The sequence below is a fragment of the Quercus suber genome, unplaced genomic scaffold (assembly GCF_002906115.3).
Source record: "Quercus suber isolate HL8 unplaced genomic scaffold, Cork oak 2.0 scaffold_708, whole genome shotgun sequence".
Classification (NCBI taxonomy): domain Eukaryota; kingdom Viridiplantae; phylum Streptophyta; class Magnoliopsida; order Fagales; family Fagaceae; genus Quercus; species Quercus suber.
In genome coordinates, this window is record NW_027070149.1 from 139,348 (window position 1) to 155,336 (window position 15,989).

General features: G+C 35.0%; 1 pseudogene; it reads left to right on the forward strand.

Annotated features, from left to right (window-relative positions):
- Positions 1-441: 441 nt before the first annotated feature.
- Positions 442-1,833, forward strand: LOC136064569 (UDP-glycosyltransferase 88B1-like; annotated as a pseudogene).
- Positions 1,834-15,989: the final 14,156 nt, after the last annotated feature.

Consider the following 15,989-nt stretch of genomic DNA (forward strand, 5'->3'; position numbering starts at 1 on the left):
CTTTATTCACCAAGAAATTTAAATAATTATATATATATTATATATATATATATATATGATTAAATTCTATATATATATTCTTTTTTTTCATCACAAAAAAGTAGGGCTATACCAGTGTTTTTAGACGACGGCTATAACCCCAAAAACTGCTGCTATAGATCCAAATACCTTTTCCGACTCTTCGTTGCGCTGCCCAACAAGTGGGACAATAGATCTGGCTAAATTAATCATATATGTTAATTTGTCACCTCATTTTGTAAAATATATTGTAAAAAAATTCGAAGAGTCTATAGTACAAAAATTTTCTTTAAAGTTTACCAAAAAAAAAAAAAAGAATTTTCTTTAAAAAAAAGACCACCAATCATTTGTCTATTTCCTTTTAAGTTTTATCTTCTTCATTGAATTCAATACCAACACTCCCACACTAGTTTCTCGGCAGTTATGGAGGCTATAGTTCTATACACAACACCAGCAGCCGGCCACCTGATTCCCATGGTAGAGCTAGGCGAACTAATACACACCCACCAGCCTTCACTCACCATCCACATTCTTATCGCTCCGGTACCGTGTGGAGCTAGCTCCACAGCTCCATACATAGCTGCTGTGTTTTCTACCACTCCATACATCACTTTTCACAATCACCCTACCATTACTCTTCCTCCCAATACCCCTTATCTTTGAGTTCATAAACCTTAACAATCCCAATGTCCACCATTCTCTCCTTTCCATTTCCAAAAGCTACAACATCCAAGCACTCATCGTGGATTTCTTTTGCTCTAATGCTCTTTCCATTGCAGCCAAACTCAACATCCCCGGCTACCATTTTTCAACTTCCGGTGCCGCTGCTCTGACTTATAAACTATATCTCCCTACCATCCAAAAAAAAACAGCACCATAAATTTCAAAGACCTCAATAAAACCCAGATCCTTAAGTTCCTGGAGTACCACCATTTCAATCCTCTGATTTGCCAAAAATATTACTTAATAACGAGTGCTTTCTAGAATGCTCAATCACATTGGCTAATTCAACAGGAATAATTGTCAACACCTTTGAATCATTGGAGCCACGAGCTATTCAAGCAATAGCTGATGGGCTATGCGTCCCGGACAATCCTACACCCCCTGTGTACTACGTAGGACCATTAAGTCGTGGTCACAATGAAGATGAGACCGTGGCACACTAACTTGGGTTGACTCGCAACCGAGTCAAAGTGTTGTGTTTTTGTGCTTTGGAAGCTTGGGGTTATTCTCTATAGAGCAGTTGAAGGAGATAGCTTTAGGGTTGGAAAATAGTGGGCACAGGTTCTTATGGGTGGTGCGTAATCCACGTAGTTACGTAGTGGTGATGAAAATCATAGCTTGGCTGAGTCAACTCAGCCTGACCCAGATTTGGATTCGTTACTTCCTGAGGGTTTCTTGGGTCGTACGAAAGAGAGAGGACTAGTAGTGAAGTCCTGGGCACCACAGGTGGCCGTGTTGAATCACAACTCGATAGGTGGGTTTGTGAGTCATGGTGGATGGAACTCGGTGCTTGAAGCAGTGTGCGCTAGAGTGCCAATGGTGGCGTGGCCCCTTTACGCGGAGCAAAGGTTTAGCAGGGTGGTGTTGGTGGAGGATGTGAAAATTGCGTTGTGGATGAACGAGTCAAAGGACGGGTTTGTGAGTACAACAGAGGTGGAGAAGCGAGTTAGAGAGTTAATGGACTCAGAAAACAATAACTCCACCGTTAGGGAACGAGTTATTGCTTTGAAAGAAGGAGCTAAGGCTACAGTGTGTGAGGGCGGGTCATCTCGTGTAGCATTAATTAAACTCGTTGAGTCGTGGAAGAACTAAGAAGCAATATTGAGTTTGACCTTACTTATACGAAGAAGCAATATGGAGTTTGACCTTGCTTTATCTCTGATACCCGTCTGAAGTGGAATGATTAAATGACTTTTGTATTGGGTCTTCAGTTCAGGGGTTCCATGCTCAAACTGAGTTCACAATTTGGGTCCATTCTTTTTGCATTTTATTTGTTTGATAAATTGTCCCAATGAATAAAATTTGTGATTTCTTTTGAGTTTGGGTATAGACCCTATCAGACAATTAAGAAGAAACCAGTTAAGAAGAAAATACCAAAGAATAAGAAGCAAGAAGAGAAGAACCAAACGACATAAGCAAGCTACAAGGATATTTAAATTAGAGGCTAAACGGCATGTAGTTTATTTGTTATTTTTACTCAGTTTGTATCTCACGTGCTATAACTAATTCTCACACGTGTTGTAACTGAATTTCATACGGGTTTGGTTAGTTTGTTACTCTCTGTTTTGGGAGTTTAGGCACAGAGGTGTATATAACCTCACATCATGTACAGATTCATTTCATCACAAGATTAAGAGAAAGTTTCTCAACTCCTCTCTCCAATTTTCTCTTTATGCATTCATAGAATTCTGTTATCTTCATCTCTGTTTTGTTACATGGTATCAGAGCTTGAGCCCTCTTCAATGGCGTCAAATGCTCAGAATACTCAAAATACTTCATCTTCCTCTTCTCAGCGAGAGCTGACTCCAATGGAAGATCCATGAAGTCCATTCTTCTTGCATCATGGTGAAACACCATGTGCGATTTTGGTTACTCAGCCATTAACTGAGAACAACTATCCTATGTGGTCGAGAGCAATGATAATGGCTTTGGATGCCAAAAGCAAGCTAGGATTTGTTGATGGCTCTATCAATGCTTCAATGGCAATCACACCATTAGAGAAGAAAGCTTGGTCAAAATGCAATTCAATGATCTCTTCATGGATCTTGAATTCTGTTTTCCCTCATCTCACTGCTAGTGTGATTTACAGAGACACTGCATTTGAAGTGTGGAATACTCTCAAGAAACGGTTCTCTCAAGCCAATGGACCAAGAATCTCTCAACTTCAAAAGCAAATTTCAACTATGATGCAAGGTGCTGCTATGATCACTGGATTTTTCACTGATCTACAAGTTGCTTGGGATCAACTATTGAATTTCAAGCCTTCACCATATTGCTCATGTGGTAAGTGTACCTGTGGTGTGAATGACAAAATCACAGCACTTCAGCATCAAGATTCTCTTATGCAATTCTTAAATGGCTTGAATGATTCTTATTCTCAAGTTGGAACACAAATTCTCATGATGGAGCCTAGTCCTTCTATTGATAAGGCATTTTCTTTAATGATTCAAGAAGAAAGGCAAAGATGTTTAGGTTTCACTGTTGCTCCCTCAGTTGAATCAACTGCTCTGGCAGTCAGAAATCAAGGATTCAATCAGGGAAATTCTTTTCCAGGGAATAACAAGTATGTCAAAGGAAATAATACAAAAGGGAGGCCTATGTGTAGTCACTGTGGGAAGCTTGGCCATGTTATGGAGAAGTGGTACAAATTAGTGGGATTTCCACCTGGTTACAAGCAGAGAGGCAAAGTGGCTATGGAAAATCAAGTCTTGGTTGAAGGTGATCAAGGATATGTTGATACTCCACAGACTCCACAGGTCAATTCATTCCCTTTCACATCAGAGCAATATCAACAACTGATTTCAATGCTCAGTTCACATGCATCTACATCTGGTGGTACCAATGATGCCTTACATTCAGCTAATTCTGCTCTTTCAGGTAATACGGCTTGGTCTGATTTTGCTTCCTTAGATTTGCATCATTCAGTTTTTGCTATTAATCCTGTCAATAAAGCTGCTCATGGTAATGATGTATGGATTCTTGATACTGGAGCCACAGACCACATAGTCCATTCTTTATCTTTGTTCACACACATAACCAGTTCTATATCAACCTTTGTTCAATTGCCAAATGGTGAAAGAGTCAATGTTACACATATTGGCACAATTCAAGTCACTGCAACTTTAAAACTTGAAAATGTGTTATGTGTTCCCTCTTTTAATTTCAACCTAATTTCTGTCAGCAAATTAACCAAAACACTTTCATGTTGCCTGGTTTTTCTATCAAATTTGTGTTTTATCCAGGACCTTACTTGCTGGAAGACGATTGGAGTGGGTGAATTACATGACAATCTGTATCTGTTGCATACTAATTCAAATAGCAAATCTGTTTCAAGAACTACTTCAGTCCTTGAGTCAGTTTTTCAATCCTTTGTCAATTCTGTGTCTGAGTCCATGTCTATTCCTAATGTTACCAAGTCCTATCTTTGGCATATGAGATTAGGACATGTCTCTGATAATAAGATTCATGCTTTGCATAGTTTAATTCCTGATGTACAAAATTTTCACAGCAATAAGAATTGTACTCTTTGTCCTATTGCCAAACAGAAAAGACTCCCTTTCCCATCTTTTAATCATATTTCAAATAAAGCTTTTGATCTGATCCACTGTGATGTTTGGGGACCATTTGCAAAATTCACTCATGATGGCTTCAAATACTTCCTTACCATTGTGGATGATGCCACAAGATCAACCTGGATATACCTTATGAAATCAAAGGCTGACACTAGACCTTTATTAATCTCATTTTATAATATGATACACACACAATTTCATGCCAATATAAAGGTCATTAGAACTGACAATGCCCCTGAGTTTTTCTTAAAAGAGTTTTATGCAAATAAGGGCATTATTCATCAACATACATGTGTTGCCACTCCACAACAAAACTCAGTTGTGGAGAGGAAACACCAACACATTTTAAGCATTGCAAGGGCTTTGAAGTTTCAATCTAATGTTCCTATATCCTATTGGGGTGAATGTGTGCTGACTGCTGTTCATATTATAAATAGGTTACCTTCTAAAATCCTAAACCAGAAAACTCCTTTTGAAAAACTCTATGGCAGACCTCCTTCCTTTGCTCATTTAAAAGTCTTTGGCTGCCTGTGTTATGCCTCTACTCTTACTCACAACAGACAAAAGTTTGACCCTAGATCTTCAGCTTGTGTGTTTCTTGGTTACCCGTTTGGTGTCAAGGGTTACTAGTTACTTGACTTAACCACCAAAAGAATTTTTCTTTCCAGAGATGTTCACTTCCTAGAAACTGTTTTCCCTTTTGTTTCACCTTCTAATTCTTTATCCCCTCACAATAGCATTCCTTTACCTCACCTTTTTCCTTCAGTAACTTAATCCACTCCTTCTATGTTTGATTTTTCTTCTGCATCTTATCCTAACAATGATGTCACTACCTTTGATTCCCACAATTCTACACCATCTTCTGCAGATTCACTTGTCTCCAATTCTGCATATTTGCCTACTGCCACTTCTGCAGATGACATTTCTGCAGAATTACCTATCCCTAATCCACCTTCACCTCTCATCCCTTCCATAAATACACCATCTGTTCATCTCAGGAAGTCTTCTAGAGTGTCTAAACCACCTGCCTACCTGATTGATTTTAAGTGCAGCACAGTTGTCAGTAATAATCTTGCTCCTTCTCTTCCTGCCAACAAGTCAGGTACACCTTATCCTTTGTCCACTTATCTTACTTCTTCAAAATTATCCACCCCTTATGCCCATTTTTGTTCCTTAATCTCTATCATTCCTGAGCCTACATATTACCATGAGGCAGTCAAGGATACTAACTGGCAGGCTGCCATGGCATCTTAGATTGCTGCTTTGGAAGCAAATCAAACCTGGACTATAACCCCATTACCTCCTCACAAAAAGGCCATTGGGTGTAAATGGGTTTATAGGGTGAAGTATAATGCTGATGGTTCTTTGGACAGATACAAAGCTAGGCTTGTAGCTAAGGGTTTCACTCAACAAGCTGGTTTGGATTTCACTGACACCTTTTCTCCAGTTGCTAAACTCACCACTGTCAAGACTTTGCTTGCTGTTTCTGCTGTGAGAGGCTGGCATTTAGTTCAACTTGATGTGAACAATGCTTTTCTTAATGGTACTCTCCATGAAGAGGTGTATATGCAGTTGCCTCTAGGCTTTCACAGCAAGGGGGAGAATCTGGTTTGCAAGCTTCACAAGTCTTTATATGGTCTTAAACAAGCATCAAGGCAGTGGTACTCCAAGTTTTCTACAACCATTTTGAAATATGGTTTCAAGCAATCAAAATCTGATTACTCTTTATTCACCAAGAAATTTAATCAGACTTTCATAGCATTGCTTGTGTATGTTAATGACATTCTCATTGCAAGCAATGATGTTCAAGCAGTTGAAGACCTCAAAACCTCCTTGAATCTTGAGTTCAAGTTAAAAGACCTTGGTAATTTGAAATACTTTTTAGGTCTTGAAGTTGCTAGATCAGAAAAGGGAATTTCATTATGTCAAAGAAAATATGCATTAGGGGTTCTTAAGGATGCTGGTATGGAAGGATGTAAACCCAGCAAGGTACCAATGGAGCAGAACTTGAAACTAAGTAAATATCAAGGTGATTTATTGGATGATCCTGGGGTTTATAGAAGATTAATTGGAAGGTTACTTTACCTAACAATAACAAGACCAGATATTACTTACTCAGTCCATAAACTAAGTCAATTCATGGCTAAGCCTAGAAAACCACATCTTGATGCAGCATACAAAATATTACAGTACATCAAAGGGTCACCTGGTCAAGGCATTCTTCTGTCATCAAAGTCTGATCTACACTTGAAAGCCTACACGGATGCAGATTGGGCTTCTTGTGTAGATACCAGAAGATCCACTATTGGCTTTTGTGTTTTCTTAGGTGACTCATTGGTTTCATGGAAATCTAAGAAACAATCCATAGTTTCTAGATCATCAGCTGAAGCCGAATATAGGGCAATGGCCTTGACAGTTTGTGAAGTGACTTGGCTGATAGCTTTGTTGAAAGATTTAGAAGTTGATCATCCACAACCTGGTATGCTCTTCTGTGACAATCAGGCAGCAATCCACATTGGTGAGAATCCAGTCTTTCACGAGCGTACAAAGCATATAGAGGTAGATTGTCACTTGGTTAGAGACAAGGTGCAAGAGAAGGTGATTCGTTTATTTTTCACTCCCACACTTACATAGGTAGCAGACCTGTTTACCAAAGCACTATGCAGCCAACAATTGAAGTTCTTAATTTCCAAGATGAATGTGCTGAACATACATGGTTCTGAATCTCATCTTGAGGGGGAGTATCAGACAATTAAGAAGAAACCAGTTAAGAAGAAAATACCAAAGAATAAGAAGCAAGAAGAGAAGAACCAAACGACATAAGCAAGCTACAAGGATATTTAAATTAGAGGCTAAACGGCATGTAGTTTATTTGTTATTTTTACTCAGTTTGTATCTCACGTGCTATAACTAATTCTCACACATGTTGTAACTGAATTTCATACGGGTTCGGTTAGTTTGTTACTCTCTGTTTTGGGAGTTTAGGCACAGAGGTGTATATAACCTCACATCATGTACAGATTCATTTCATCACAAGATTAAGAGAAAGTTTCTCAACTCCTCTCTCCAATTTTCTCTTTATGCATTCATAGAATTCTATTATCTTCATCTCTGTTTTGTTACAGACCCCTTCATGAAACTTGCTTCTTTTCATGAGAAAATTATAACTCTGTCATCAAGATTCATTCTTAGACATGTTATTATGAATTTTTAAATGTCTTGAACAAGACGTGAATTTAAAACCCCTTCTAACATTCATTATAAATTTAAGAACTCATTATAAGAGGCACTATATATGTGTTTGTTTTCTTGGGTATGTATCATATACGGAGATGTTATCTTGTGAGGCAATGGGTGCATGCACCCGTCTCACCCAAGATTTTTTCCATGTATGACATGGAATTGAAATATTGTGTTTCTTCTAGTGAAAAAAAATTTGGTGTTAAGCATTAAATAATTTTGAAATCTTCTGTTGAAAAAAAAAATGATAAAGGTGCTGGTTTTTGGAGGTAGATTAACTTGCTGTTTGTAATGAGATTTTGGTAGTAGAAGTTCTCCTGTTCAAGCATTTCCTTCTTGCTTGTAACTCAAATTTATTTTGCATTTTTGCTTTCAAGAAACTACTTTTTCAATGTAGCCAAAACAATGGGGCACCCCTTTTCTTTCTTTTCCCTCTCCTCTGGCAGAAAACTCCAAGAATGTGATCCATTATTAGAAACTGTGGAGTGTAAGAAATGTGTTAGGAATGTCCTTCTCATTTGTTTGGTTCTAGTGATTTTATCCCAAAGAAAGAAGGTGAATGTGTCTTCGATGGGAGTAAGGTTGTTTGCATTTGATAGTTGAGAGCACCGACATGATGAGTGTTAGTTAGCCTCCCTGCCATGGACAACAATTTTGGTTGTCATGTACCAACTTGAACCCATCTTTATTAAAATATACATAATTTGTAATTGACAATTTTCCCTTTTATATATATATATATATATATATATATATATATTCCCTTTCTTTTTCTTAGGTTTCTTAGGAATAATTTGTAATTGACAATTTTCCCTTTTATATATATATATATATATATATATATATATATTCCCTTTCTTTTTCTTAGGTTTCTTAGGTCCTAAACACGAGAAGGTATACTTTATCGGGAGAGAGAAGAAACATATATCCAGGATATTATTTTCCCCTAAACACAAGTATGGGTCTCTTTTATCTTGTTTTTATTGAAAATTTTCTTTCACCTAAGAATTGATAACTCTTTTGTGTGAGAGTCATCACGGAATCTAGCACTAGGCCGGTGATAATCAATTATTTTGCATGTGTGAGTGTGACTACAAGCAAGGTGTGGAGAAAATGTGAAGAATACATGATTCTTTTCTTGATTTTTCTTCTCCTTGATTTCAACAATTGCAACTTTGTAGGAATCAGATTTCAACAATTGCAACTTAGTTGTTGTCATGTCTCCTTTGTAAGTTCTATATATTGCTTCTTCGGTTGCGCGTGTAAGGTATATAATAGAAGTGTTGAATATCCGAGAATAAGTGAGTAGCATCAAAGAAGTGCATAGTATCCAATAAAGAAGTGATATAGATATCCAAGAATAAGTAATGCGAGAGCAAGTGTAAGGAAATAAGCAATGAGTGAAATAGTGAATAGTGTGAGTTGCAAAGTGTGTGTACGTAAAATTATAAGCATCAATAAAACTTCTTTTTATTAATAACTCATTTTTTGTGTATTCTATTTAAGTGCGGTGAGATTTATTACGTAGTGTTTGATAAAATACTTTCTTTTTGAGTGTTCAATATATTTTACTAAGATTTCCACAGCAGAAAATTTCTACATTTTGATATCATCAATTATAAAAAATAAAATAAACATAAGTAGTTTCATAGCTTCATTTGTGTACTGTCATTGTTGGAATTAAACGGACTCATAAATTTGGGTTTGAGGGACATCATTTTGGGAAATTTTGAACAGTTTATTATTATTAAGATTTACAGTCCCCAGGTTTATGTCTGAATGCTTGGGGCTGTTTATTGATTGATGATTTAAGTGAGTATTTGGGAACTTTTTGATATGCTTCAACTAGTTTATGCTGTTAAGTTAGCGGAAGCTCTGACACTAGATTATTGAACAAATGACTGAACAAGAAAGTTTTTATTAAAAACTTGACTCTTTAAATTACAACACTTTACAAGCAATAATGCTTCACTCCCATACGTTGACTCTAGTGCACTGCAAACACGACACATACTCACCAAATACACTTGCACACACCTCACTTCTAGTCACCTACATAAACTAGCCCTTGACTCTATTTCACTCTACACACTTGCTACCTATGACACACACTTCACCTTCTCATACAACTTCACACATCTCGCACTCGGTGCTTTATGACACTCTTCACCTTACACACCTCTCACTAGTCTCACTAGTCTCTCACACACTACTTCACATACCACAACATCTATTTATAATAGGTGTATGTTGGTTAGGAAACCAACTTGAAGCTTCTAGCATCTTCCTTTTTATTGGCGTTAAATGAATACCATTCTCTGACCTTCTAGACTATTCTATAAACATGTGACTAGAATTCACTAGTGCAAGGAAGCTTCTAGAGAAAATATAAAAACTATCTTGGAGAGAATTCCGGAAAGAGAGCAAAAGCGAAATTTTTGGAATTATAGAGAAATTTCTAGAGAGAGAGATTGTGTGAGAAGTTCTAAAAATTTCTAGAGTACTCTAGAAATTTCTAGAAACAAGAGAATTAGTATTGATTTCTAACACATGCTACTGTCATAACAACAAATACGGGCTCCTTTTGCTAATTATGCTTTTTCTCATCTCTCTTCATAAATTTGGGTGGAAGATTGCCAACAATTTCTTAGAAATTGCGTTACTTTCGAATCGTCTTTCTTGTAATCTTCCTGTTATATACCTACGATCTATACTTGTATAAACCCCGGATAAAAATGAATATATATATATATATATAACTTTTCTTTAATAAATAAAACTGCCAAAGACAATACAATTTTTACTACACTTCTAAAAATTAGCATGACAATGAATGTGATTAGTAATTCAGTCCTAAATTACTTTTTTTTTTTTTTAAATTGTGACAAATTAATTTATAAATATTATATTAAAATTTGTAATATCTTAAAGAACTAAAAAAACTATAATTTGCAGATTTACTTATTAAAGCTACTCGCTTCAATCAATTTTCTGTGCTATTGTCCAAGATCGGTGTGATTAATATCCAGACTCTCCCACACTCCGTCTTGAAGAGGAGTCTCAGAGATTGAGTGAAAAAGGGTTGAAGACTCTGCAGCATATCCTAGGAGACTAGCAAACAATTTGTATTTTCTATCTAAACGACAGTAATTTTAATATTTTAATATATATCAGCAAATGTGCTGCAGGTCGTGTAGCTTTAGTTTAAGTAAGCATGAGACACTCACGTGACTCATTAAAAAACGTACTGTTGTTGTATTGGTTTTTACTTGTTAAGCAAAAATGGGAATAGGCTTGTAGGTGATCACTTTGCAACCGATGGGCTTGTGTTGGACCCACGGGTTGAGCAGCTTTTTATTTTTTATTTTTAAAGATGAGTATTAGAACAACCAATATTTAGAATATTACCAACACAAATAACAATATGTCGGAGAAATTACTAATAAAATGATATTTTGGTTACAATACAAATAGAAATATAAACAAACAACGTCGGATTGAGGTACAAAAATCTCACTCTTTTTAAGGAAATTCAAACCCTCTATGATTGGTAAAGCTTAAAAACCGATACAGCAGAAATTCACTTTTGACTTGTCTCCTCTAGAATACAACAATCTAATAGTTCGTTGTGTAGCTTAGACCAACTTTGTATAAGTGATTGAGTTCAAAACTCAACAAAAAGAAACACCTCTCTTTGGCCTGAAATATCTCAAGTATTTAAGAATGATGAGTATTATTGAATTCACTCACTCTCACACAATTAATACTCTTTACTTTAATTATTTTTCTTCATTCACTCTTGATCTGAATTTAGTCCATAACATAGCTATATATATAGTCTTTCAATTCTTCTCATAACCTATGTGTTATTTATTAGTTTAGATAACTCCTCTTAATTAATTTAATTTAAGTTACATACATGTTAACTTTTTCTTTAACAAATTCTACTATAACTCATCTATTTATTAATTTTCAGTTAATTTAAGTTTTAACATAATTTAATTTAAAATGCACTAATAAAAATATATTTATTAATTTTTTTATAGAACATATTTATTAATTAAACTTCAACATAGTATTAAACCAATACAAACTATTTGATTAGTGCATCAAACCAATACAAACAACAGCAAACCAAAAGAGTAAATAATAAACCTACACAATATATATTTTAAATATAGGCGGGCTGAGTTATGTTATACTGATTTGTAAATCTACTGACTTGCGCACATCCGCCCCAACCCGCTATAAAAAACTTTTGACAACCTAACCCATCAACTCCAAAAAAATCAACCCAACCCAACCAAACAAGTTAAGTTGGATTGGGTTGGTTTTGGTGAATTGGTGGGTTGACTGAACACTCTATTGATTAATGTGATTGGTGGTTAGTTTTCTAATATATTTAGTTGTGTTGTGTATAAAACAAAGTTTGTGTATAATTATCAATAAATGAGAAATTAAAGTTTTCTTTCCAATTTTCTTGCTTCTGTGAAATTTGATAAATGACTACTTTATCCAATTTTATTGGGTTTTGGCTTAGAGTTTGTTCCCTGCATATTAAACTCTTGCAAAACTTGGTCTGCCAAACTAATTTGAAAGCAATAGAATATATCAAAGTCCTATTTGAGCTTTTAAAAAAATTACAAAATGTTATGTTCACAATATTTTCACAATAAATCCTAAATTGTAGATTGTTATTTGTTATTATTAGTAGGCAAAAAAGTAATATTAGTATTGAGTTCAAATTAGAAGAAGTAACAACTTACCACTTCTGATTTGTTGTGAAAATATTATGGATGTATGTTAGGGGTGTTCGTGGTGTGGTGCAGTGTGGTTATGAGCTATTTTTAGCACTGTATTTTGTGGTGCGGTTTAACTAAAACCATAATTGCACCGCACCTTATTTTTGCAGTCACATGTGTGGTGTGGTGCGGTTTAAAATTTAGCCAAAATCATAACCGCACCGCACCTCATTTTTGCAGTCACATATGCAGTGCAATGTATAAGATGCGATTTGAATGATTTGAAGTTAGTATATTTTTCAAATTTTGGGCTTTTTCTACCTAGCCCAAAACTTATTTTTACCTTTGTTTTGATCCAAGTTTTAAAACATTGAGTTAATTTTTCTTTATTTTGGGCTGGCTTTCCTAATCAATACTTGCTAGGGTTATCAAACTATATATATATATATATATATTTTTTTTTTTTGAAAACTAGGGTTATTAAACTATTAATAATATATTTAATATTAAAATAATTAAATATTTTAAAATATAAAAAGGGTGCTGTTTGTGCAATTTTTTTATTATAAAATCGCAAACTGCACTGCACCATGCGGTATGGTGCGGTGCACTATTAATTGTGGTACGGTGCACTATTATTTGCGGTGTGGTGCGGTGTGGTTATGCCATTTTGCGGGGTTTTGATGCGGTTTATGCGGTTTGTTGAACAACCCTAGACGTATCACTTCTCAAAAAAATTGGGAAAGATTATTGTGCACATTTATCATAATTTTATATTTAAAAACAGTAAAAATTACAATGCATAGAATTTTTATCATGAATTACGAAAATTAATTTATTCTGAATAAAACCCTATTAAATTTTCAGGTGAGTCAGACTCACTAATTATTAAAATAGTTTGTATTATATTTATAAAGAATTTTTATTTTTACATGGAAATTTTAATTCATCCATATGTACATCACATGTGATACTACTTGTAAGTTGTAACTAAATAACAATTCTTTTTAGAAGAACTAAATAATACCTCATTACTTTAAGTAGAGTCGTATATGAGTTAAACTAAATTTGCTCCTATTTTGCTCTTTTGATGAGAGGCTTGAACTTGTATTTTTCTATTTTCATTTTTCCTTTCCATTTTTTTTTTAATTTTATTATTATTTTAACTAAGCCTAAGTAATCTTACCAATACTACTCTTCACACCTTTACAACGAACTGTGATTAACCTACGAAACCAGAATTTCATAATTTTTGCATTTTAAAAAAACTACTGTAAAGGTATCATAATTTTTGCATTTTAAAAAAATTACTATAAAGGTGAATATGTAAGATTGGGATCCAAAACTTAATTATATCTATTAATAATTTATTTGATAAATAGAACCAAGTTGGTTTCCAACTGTTGTTTGAGTCGTTTCTTTCTGCTGTGTATTTTCTTCCTAAAGCTTGACACTCCCTCTCAAGTATTGAACTGGAAATTCTGAGACTTGATCTTTCAAACAATAGAATGAAGGGCTAGGAGTAAAGATGTTAATCAGTCCCAAACTATTCATCAATCTGGAAAAAGCTACTAGTCCCAAGAATTTATTAAAGATATTAGATGCGTGAAAGTTGCCTGAGATAGGAAATGTCTTGATTACTACTGCAATTTTATCACTAACAAGATAACAATCCACCTTTATGTGCTTAGTTCTCTCATGGAAAACTGGGTTGGCTGCAATGTCCAAAGTAGTTTGGTTAGGGCATAACAACATTGCACTTTTGGGATGATAAATTCTTAAATCTTTAATCAATTGAAGTAGCCAAACTACTTCACAATTTATAGTTTCCATTTTTCTATACTCTGATTCAACTGATACTATGCTCTACTTCTTTGATCTCCATAAAACCAAAACTCTCCCAAAAATACACTATAATCTGTTAAAGATCTTCTAGTTTCTGGACAACTAGCCCACTCAGCATTACAAAAAACCTTGACTTGCAAATTTGATTTTGTGGAGAAGAAAAGACCTCTTCTAGGAGAGCCCTTTATGTATTGGAGAACCCTATGAGCAGTATGTGTGGTTCCTTTGGTTCAGCAAGAACTTGACTCAACCTATGGAGATCATATGTGATATCTAGCTTAGTTAGAGTCTCGTAAGAGAGTCTCCCAATTAGCCTCCTATATTGACTTGAATCTGTGATTAGTTTTCCTTCATGTTAGAGAGGTGTAGGTTCTGTTCCATTGGAGTTCTTACAGGTTTGGAACCTACCAAACCAATGTCTTGATTTCCAAGGCATAGTTTCTTTGATTCAAAGTAATGCTCCTTTCCTTTCTTGCAACTTCAAGCCCCAAGAAATATCTCAAAGAGCCAAGATCTTTGACCGTAATGACATCAAAAAGATTTTCCAATCCCTCTACATTTCCTTCAAACTCACATTTACCTTTCATTTTTCATTATTAATCCGTTATTAAAATCAATGTTGCTAATGAAAGAAGTGCGAGCCACTATGGGGGCAAAAGAAGCACAATTTACTTGAACTGATCTCATTTCTCATTGATTTTTTAATAAAGGTTGTTTCTTACATTAGATCATTTATGAGCAAGTGAATTTCAGCCTAAACATATTTGAAAAGGCATAATTAAAATATAGGATAGGTTTTGTGAACACACTACACTTTTATATATCTATACTATATATAAGAGGATTTCCCTCTTTTAACTAGATTTTTTGTAGTTAAAAAATACTTTCATTAATGAATGGTAACTTCATTTAAAAATAAGGTCGTAAATTTCAAATAACAAATTCATTTTGAATTTAAAAAGAGAATTAGGATTTTTTTTCCTTTCATTTTCAAAAAAGAAATTATAGTTACTACTTATCTCTAATAATAATAATAATAATAATAATTGTAGGGTCAAAGAATTTGGCAACTCTGGCCCATTTTATACTAAGCCCAAGGCCTACGCCAAGGAAGAAGAAATATCCAAGGACGGACGAAGAAAGTCCAAATTGTCAAGAAACATTGTCGAGAACAATCCTATTCTCGGCAAACCGGGATCATAAAAGGGAAGAGCGGCACGCCATCAAAGGCAGCCTCCCAGAACATCCCAAGAAAAATGACAAGTACAATGAGTCAGCCATGTGAGCATGGTGAAGGAGCAATTCAAAAAGAAACTGTCACCTCCGTATTAAATGCCCACAACTAACGTTCTGGCCGCATTAATAAGAAAATAACCCCTGAATAGTGCTGCCTTGATTGTTGCAACTCACAGAATGTTTGGGAAGGTGGCTGATGGAACAAGCACTCTAGTAGTGATCTACATGATCAACAAATGGAGGAACAAGATCAACGAAAAGAGGATATATAATGTAAGAAATCCTCTAAGAAAAGGGGAGGGGGGGGGGGATGAAAAACAGAGAAGACGTAGCAATTGGGATCATCTTTGAAACCTTTGTAACCAAGCATTGAAGAAATAAGAAGAAATAAGAAGAACAACAAGTTCCTCAGATGAGGGCCGAGGACAGAATCTCACACTTTAGTCCATGTCCTTGTTATTCAATGCACTTATAACCATGTCTAGTTGTTGTAACCCTCATTAAGCCTTAGTTCTTAAACTCATTCTCTATAAATTTATTATATTGAGTTCACTCATCCAATAGAAGAAGTGCTCAAACCCAGTCTCTACAATAATAATAATAATAATAATAA